Source organism: Zerene cesonia, chromosome 5 (assembly GCF_012273895.1).
Source record: "Zerene cesonia ecotype Mississippi chromosome 5, Zerene_cesonia_1.1, whole genome shotgun sequence".
NCBI classification, from domain to species: domain Eukaryota; kingdom Metazoa; phylum Arthropoda; class Insecta; order Lepidoptera; family Pieridae; genus Zerene; species Zerene cesonia.
The window spans coordinates 4,702,326-4,703,365 of record NC_052106.1 but is presented as its reverse complement, the minus strand read 5'-3'; positions in this window follow the sequence as shown (position 1 = coordinate 4,703,365).

The following is a 1,040-nucleotide window of genomic DNA, read 5'->3' as shown; positions in this document are numbered from 1 at the left end:
ATAATCTGGACTAACACGAAGGATAGTTATAACCTAGTTCTATCCGTGAGACGCTTTAATGGCAAAGGCCGGCAAGTTATCGTACATTAATTATTTTATGGAAATATCCCCAACTTTCCAGGATAAATTTTTTTTTCAGATAAATTTATTATACATTTAACCTTAACTTCATTACACAAATCTAGACTAGCCGTCTCGAGTATACGCTAATTGAGAATGTGTGTGTGTTGACAATACTAATGTTCAAGATAAACAGAGATATTTACGTATCTTGTAAGACCATACTTAGTTACTAAACTGTATATTATATTTGAAATAATTATCGAGACGGCCACAATAAATTACATCATAATACCGATGAATTTTAGGATACGTAGTGCGTACTTACGCTTGATATTTTCTTTTGAAAATTTTCAAAACAGAATACGCTTCCACTTTAAATTCAAGAGTCAGCTGCATTTTTGACACCGTATATACATAAACATATTATTTAAATCATAATAAATGGATAAAGGCCGATATAGCAGCCAGACGGGTAAGCACGGATCGCACTAAATCACAGTTAAAAGGCTTCATTGTGGTCCTCACTGACAAAGGATTCGTACGTCGTAATGGAATGTACGTTCAGAATTAAACAGGGCAGTTTCCCGTGGGATTACTCTGCCCACATGTCACTACCTTTAGAATTGAATCTTTCTCGAAAAGGTTAAGGGTAATGTGATGGAAACTGAGCTCTAAAAAATTACGTGAGATGCTTTTTGCATACAACGCTAATGGGAATGCATTTTCTTTAGATAAAATGTCAGTGTAAGATTTTAAATATAAAAGTGATTTAATGGCATGTTGATTAGCTACATAAAAATATATCTCTCTCTCGTTTATATTAGAATTTTTAAAACTATGATGGTTTATCCTACTAATATTATAAATGCGAAATTTTGTAAAGATGTGTGTGTGTTTGATACTCTTTCACGCAAAAACTACTGAACCGATTGCAATGAAATTTGGTACGTAGACAGCTGGACAACTGGAATAACATA